Genomic DNA, 6,199 nt, shown 5'->3' on the forward strand with positions numbered 1-6,199 from the left:
CACATGATAAGCACTAACATTTATAAAATTGGAAGATTTTGATTGGTGTGATTGTTGTAACTGCAAGGGGGTTCACCATTATTAAAGAAGGTAAGCCAATAGAAACCATCCAAATTCATAAGTTTTGGTGCTTAGTGTGTGCTCATGGGCACACCATAGAAAAATCAATTTTAAAATATGAAGCGAACTATGTTATAAATTTAAAATTTTAAAAGTAATTCTTGATTGGTATATAAGGTGATTTTAATACTTTTGAATTTATTAAAATATAGATTAGTACCCTGATTAATATATTTAATATTATTTTATTATTTTAATATATTTCGAGTAGTACCCATTAATCATTTTATCATTGCCTCACTACATCGCAGATAAAGAGCAGTACTAGCATTCAGTACAGCCTCAACTTTGGTGTTTTTGAGCGAAAGAGGCAGCTTGCAAATCATATTGGCCAGAGCATAATCTGCAAAATTAATGGAAACTTCACCAAAATCTGAAATGACTAAAGAACAAACTTGAATGGTTCTGTTGTTAATCACTGTTTCGAGCTTGTTATGCTCAGACCACCTTCAAATTCCAGAGAGTGTGAACCATCCTCTCACAAACCGGGGTCATCATCTTTGCCAATGGCCGTGTTGTACAATTTCAGTACTTGGATGGTGAGGTTATGGAGTTTTTTAGTTTGAGGGCTGCTGTGTACAAACAAGCAAACTTGAATGGTTAATTTAAATTTAAGCCTAAAATTTATTTATAACATAAAATTTATTATATTCTACATATATTAATTTTGAATCATTAATATAATTTTTATAAGGCGTCGCAACACGCGGCTTCTTAATTAGTTACTAATAAGTGAAAATAAAATTAAAAATATCTTTTCACATTTTCAGATGAATATTTAAACACTTACTTAAAGTATCGAAATTGTATAATAAGAATATAAGATATGATGAAATCTTTTTATGCCGATGAAATTTGATGAAAATTAGATGACCGGCAAAAAACCCGCCCAATCCACACGCCCACTTACCTTCTCTATACCCACCTTCTCGACGCTCTCCTCTCCTCTCACTTTCTTTCCCTATTCTTTGTGTACACACTCATACTCACGGTACACACACTCATAGAAGTTAGGTTTCTTTCTAAGCCATTCAATTTTAGTTCTATTTTTCACTATTTTTGCTGTTAATTTGGGCTTTCTTTTTATCTCAGGTCTTCAGCCTGGTTCAATTTCTTCGATTAGAATTAGGGTTTTGATTTGGGGCTTCATTCGGGTTCAATTCTTTGAGTTTAAGGTAACTGATTCTTTATATTTTCTTATATTCGCACCTCCCTTCATTTATACAACGTGTTTGATGATATGCCTGAGTGACATTATGAGTTCTACAATTTGCTTGAGTTTGGTTTGTGATGATCTACTGAGTTTGTGTATGGCCTGTTTTTCTTTTCGTTTTTTGCCTGTGTCACTTTGTATTTAGCCGATTGGTTGTAGTTTTGAACTTTGTTTTTGCGCTTGTGTTGCTGTGTATATTGATGTGCAGCCCCTGTTCTGCTTTGAGTTTTGTTTTGATGTTAAAGGAATAAATTGCGAGTTGCGTCTGTTGGTTGATTTTTAGTTCCAAGGTGCTGTGTAGTTTTGAATTTACAGAGTTGCAACAGAGTTTCCTAGGCATTGAATTCTGTTTTACTGAGCTACTGGCCGAGTCACATTGCCGTGTTAGATTTTTAAGCGAATTTGTTAAATTTTTTAGCCGAGTTGTCACATTTTGTTGCTTTCACTACTACAAATTCACTCATACTTTAATTTAATCATATTAGAAACTCAATTTAATTTAACATAACTCAATTTAATCCCAAATATCGACAACTATTATTATACTTAATTACTACACAGAAATGAATCACTACATTGAGTACTAGGAGCCGTCCGAAGTTCTATTAGAGTACCAAAATGCAAGAGAATCGAAAAGTATCCAAAAAAGTTCTGAGGTATCTTTGATCATGGCAAAGGCTTTAGCATCTTTCAAAAAATGATTGATTGAGTGATCACCTAGTCAGCACCTTTTGCATATCACCTGAGTCTATAAGCGTCTCATCTTTGTCTTGATTATGACCGGATCAGTCCACTCCTGCAAACAAACAGTAACTCTATTAAAAAATCTGAAAATTGAGCAAGCATCTCAAAGGATAAGTTTTACATGAACAATATTAAATGTAAGGTTCAGAGACACTACACCCACCTATGATCAAAAGTAACTATCAGTGAATGGTATTTATATTTTTATACTTTATAAGAAGTTTTAATGTCTCGCTAACATGAAGAAAATTCTTATTTTAAATCGTATTGTTCAAATGTGACTTTCATTTATAGCGTATGCAATGTGCCAAAAATAAGTCGGATTGTGTTGTTAAAGCTGATGGTAGTTTTGTACCTAAAGATGAGAAAAAGAAGCAAGAGCAGCCGCTGCGTGAGGAAATCAAGTTAAACTGTATATAATATCAATGATCATTTTAGTGTGTGTAACGGTGTAGGTAGGTATATTTTTTATTAATGCAGGTTTGTAAAAGTTAGTGTAGATCGATGGAACGATAATACTAATATCAATACTCTCCTTTTTTAACTGCATCAACTGAGACTAGCGATGGCGGTGATGCATCAGAGTATCCAACATTTCAGGCAGTGTCCATTAAGAACACCGTCGAACATGAGTGTGCGCACACAATTAGCGCAAATGGGATTTAGTCCCCTAGTGCAACATCAATGAACTGTTTGACTCTTCAATTTCTGCAAGGATGAAGATGTCATTATTGTTGCAACGGAACTCCCCTGCTACAGCATCAAGATTGTTTGTTCCTCCAATAGTTCCTGGACCCAGTCAACAACAAAGAATTGGTCGGAATCATGTATTTAAGCATTATAATTATACTGGTGAAAACCTTAACAAGTACTTACATAATAATTATATTTGTAAAAACCTTAACTTATGGTGAAATGTTTGTTAAACTTCAGATTGATGATTCACAACCGACCGTATGATGACTGGATCATTGTAGCCCAAAACAATCTATTGGTGGGAATGTTTTTCATCAGCTTGAAAGTCTCTGATGTATTGCATGATCAGTTCTAGTGAATTAAGTAAGAATATCAATATATGATAGAATATCAAGATCATGTATAGTCGATTACTTTGCTTTTGTTGCTGGGGTTACATGCACAGTGTAGAACCCCAGCAATAAAAGCAAAGTAATTGACTATACATGATCTAGATATGCTATCATATATTCATATTCTTACTTAGTTCACTAGAATTGATAATGCATTACATCAAACACTTTCAAGCTGATGAAAAACTTTCCCAGCAATAGATTGTTTTGGGCTACAATGATCCAGTCATCATATAGTCGGTTGTGTATCAACAATCTGAAGTTTCACAAACATTTCATTATAAGTTATGGTTTTTACAAATATAATCATTATGTAAGTACTTGTTAACGTTTTCAGCAGTATAATCATAATGCTTAAATACCTGATTCCGACCAATTCTTTGTTGTTGACTGGGTCCAGGAACTATTGGAGGCACAAACAATCTTGATGCTGCAGCTGGGGAGTTCCGTTGCAACAATAATGACATCTTCATCCTTGCATAAATTGAAGAGTTAAACAGTTCATTGATGTTGCACCAGGGGTCTTAATCCCATTTGCCCTAATTGTGGGTGCACACCCATGTTCGACGGTGTTCTTAATGGACACCGCCTTAAATGCTGGATACTTTGATGCATCACGACCATCGCTAGTCTGTGACGGACCCACCATAAATAACCGACTAAAGCATGCATAATACGATATTAAATTAAACTACAGAATTATAAAGTATTAATCTACAAGTCTAAATCCACAATCCCGGAATCACCAGGAATGAGTATGAACAACATCTAAAGTTATTACAAACCAAAAATTTAAGTCTAAGTCATTACTACACCTTTTAAATCCCAAAAGTTCCGGAAGATAAAATTAGGGAACTACGAGTTCCCAACCTGCTCCATCATACGGCGATACGCAATCCCTGATCCTGAGGTAGACTTACGGGCGGTCTGCTTGAATCGGGCCATTCTCGGGTTTCACTGAAGGGTTATAATAAACAACAATATATATGAGCAAAAAGCTCAGCAAGTGAAAACCATCTATAACAGTTCACAATATGCGGTATAATCAAGTGCAATAATAACAATGGCTATCACAAGGTATAATCACAAGTAAAGGTGCGATGTGAGATAACAAGTTTATTAGAATTGGAAACACACAGCGCTACGAGCATTGAGGGATGATCAGCCCACACCAAGCTCCGAACCACATAAAGTGATTCAACCAGGGAGGATCCTCGGCACACATTGGCCATAAACAGACATCAGGCTCCCCGCTACTGATGTTGCAATAGTTGACTGGCGCCTCAGTCTTAAATAAATTATTATCCAATTCCTCTTTAAGGTCTTTCAATTCAATTCATTTTCAAAAAGGGGTCTTGATCAAAGACAAGTCATTAAGCAAGGTGTTTTTAAAACACTAGTGATATTTCTCAAAATAGGGAATGTTATTAAGATCAGGGTTCCAAAAGAGGTAATTCAGTTTAATATGGGGTATCAACTTCTCATTATTTATCATGGGACTATTAGAGTGTATTCATGTGGGTATAAGGTGATATTATATGAAAAAGGATAATTCAAGTATTAAGGGTATTATTGGAATCCAAAGTTATGATCATAAGGGACTGATAAGGTGATTCAGTTCTAAGTAAACAATAATTCGACATTCGCAAGGTATACAATTATGAAGCAAGTATAAAGGAGAGTATAGAGTTCCACTTGCCTCGACTAAGCTTACTGAGCTCTTGTACAGATGCTTCTAGGGGTTCCTTGCCTGGCCTCCTACTTGCACCTATAATTAATAGTATCCTCGTCACTACAAGGCTAACTACCCTTTCGTGTATAAATATATATATAAATATAAATAAATATATACATATATATAAAATATACACTTAAACTTAATTAAAACAAGTAACATATTCACCAATTAATGCACATAACAAGTAAAGCATGACATTTTATTACTTAACTATTATCACTTAATAATCCTCTAATTATACCTAAGTCACTTAAGCAATTAATCACGTAACACATATGGTCTAAGACCAACACCTCCTAATTTTACTCTACTGACCTCAATTTAACCAATTAATAGTAAGGCACACTTGTGCCCCACCTCCCAATACTTACAAGTGAAGTGCAACCTAAGTGACTTATTAGTATGCTTACTTTGGCGACACTTGTGTGCCTTGGTAAAAATAATGCATCTACACTAAGTGCATTGACTTAAACTAACTTGCACTATCTAATATGACTTAAAAATAACTCATGGACTCAATATGAGGTTAAGGCCTCACTGATGACACTCTCAAATGCAATGCACCCTAAGTTGGTTCTAAAATGTGACTCTATGTGTGACACTTGTACTCTTTAGTGGAAATGAGGCATCTCCACTTAAGGCATTCACTATAAATTGACTTCTAAGGATTGATATGATCCTAAACTGACTTTCTGAAGTGGTGTGACTCAAAGGCCTTGCCCACAAGGGCCTGTAAAACTAATGCACTCAAGTGACTATTCTGATTAGGCAGTTTGGCACCTCCTGGAGGGCCTTGGCAAAAACAGATGTTTCCACCATGTGCCTTGGTGAAATTGTGACTCCTCTAGATACCTAAGACCTAAATCTAAGTTGTGCACTTGGAATGACACTAAGGCCTTGCTCAGGCCTCCTTGGGCCTCCATGCCAAGTTGGCACTGAACACCTTGACTTGCTGTGGGGACTGCCCTGATCTTACCAACTTGAAACTCACTAAAATCACTCAATACACCAATCCAATGACTCAAATAGCTTCCTAAGACTTCCCTAAGCTCATCTAAATCAAGGTCCCATGAGGGCCTCACCAATGACATAGCTTTAACCACTCTTATGGCTACTAGAGACTTGTATATACCAAGTCCCAACTCCAGATAACTTGGGCCTATGAGGGCCTAAGCATGACATCTCCATTTCTCAAGGTTTCTATGGTGTAAAAATCTGCTTTGGTGTGTGTGTGACTCCTTCCACCTTAACTCCCTTTTAAGCACCATAATCCAAGCAAACAAGCCGCAAACCTAC

The 6,199-nt window shown here is 35.9% G+C and overlaps 1 long non-coding RNA gene across 1 annotated transcript in view; it reads left to right on the forward strand.

Annotated features, from left to right (window-relative positions):
• The window catches only part of LOC135147764 (uncharacterized), a 42,720-nt gene extending 41,213 nt beyond the window's left edge, over positions 1–1,507 (forward strand). Inside the window, exons 3-4 of the long non-coding RNA XR_010285562.1 lie at positions 372–659; positions 1,213–1,507. This is a non-coding gene — a long non-coding RNA (uncharacterized LOC135147764). The remainder of the gene's footprint in view (positions 1–371; positions 660–1,212) is intronic.
• Positions 1,508–6,199: the final 4,692 nt, after the last annotated feature.

Source organism: Daucus carota, chromosome 7 (assembly GCF_001625215.2).
Source record: "Daucus carota subsp. sativus chromosome 7, DH1 v3.0, whole genome shotgun sequence".
NCBI lineage: Eukaryota > Viridiplantae > Streptophyta > Magnoliopsida > Apiales > Apiaceae > Daucus > Daucus carota.